Below are 881 nucleotides of genomic sequence, written 5' to 3' on the forward strand. Positions count from 1 at the left end.
AGGTTGTTTCCAAGTTTTGGCTATTGTAAATAGTGCTGCGATGAACATCGGCGTGCATATATCTGTTCTTGTTATGGCTCTCACTTCTTTAGGTCCATTTCATTTTTGACAACTTCTAATTTTCCTAGATTCATACATCGTACATTCCTCATCCAATTATCAATGGATGTTTGCAGGTGTTTTTTTTTTTTCTCTTTTTGAGTCCTGCTAGATCAACAAATGAAGGTCCTGATAGCTTTACTCCATTCCCATCATTAAATTCAACTCTCCTTTGAGAAGGTAGCTTTTATTTTTGAGTGTCTTACAAGCTGAGAGGCTCATCTTCCAGCACTATTATCAGATAGTGTTGCAGGACTAGTCATAAAGCTTTCTAGTAATATATCAGACAGTGTTTCTCTGCTATTTCAAAGGTTTTCCGTGGCCATCATTGTCAGAGTGGGTGGCCCAGTGCTTCTTCCCTGTCTGTGTTAATCTGAAAGCTCTACTGAGTCCTGTCCACCATGGGTGACCCTGTTGGTATTTGAAACACCAGTGGCATAGCCTCCAGCCTCACAAGCCACCACAGTATGACAAACTGACAGATGGTTGGTAAAAGGACACTTTAGAAATCTGTAAATTTTTGCTTTATTTATTTGAGATTATGTTATTAGGTGAAATATTTCCAAATTGTTATATATCCCTGGAAAAAAGGGAAACTTGTATTATTATTTATGAGATTCTTTATCTTTAATAGGCTTCATTCCTTCAGGGTTATTATGTTTTGTATAATTATAATCACAACAACCATATTTTGGTGTGTGTTACTCCATTCTTTTAAACAAACATTTTTGTTCTTATAGTTTGGGAGCTCTGGTAGCATAGTGGCTAAGGCACTTGACTGC

Source organism: Orycteropus afer, unplaced genomic scaffold (assembly GCF_000298275.1).
Source record: "Orycteropus afer afer isolate SDZICR_OR568_19922 unplaced genomic scaffold, OryAfe1.0 scaffold00730, whole genome shotgun sequence".
Taxonomy (NCBI): domain Eukaryota; kingdom Metazoa; phylum Chordata; class Mammalia; order Tubulidentata; family Orycteropodidae; genus Orycteropus; species Orycteropus afer.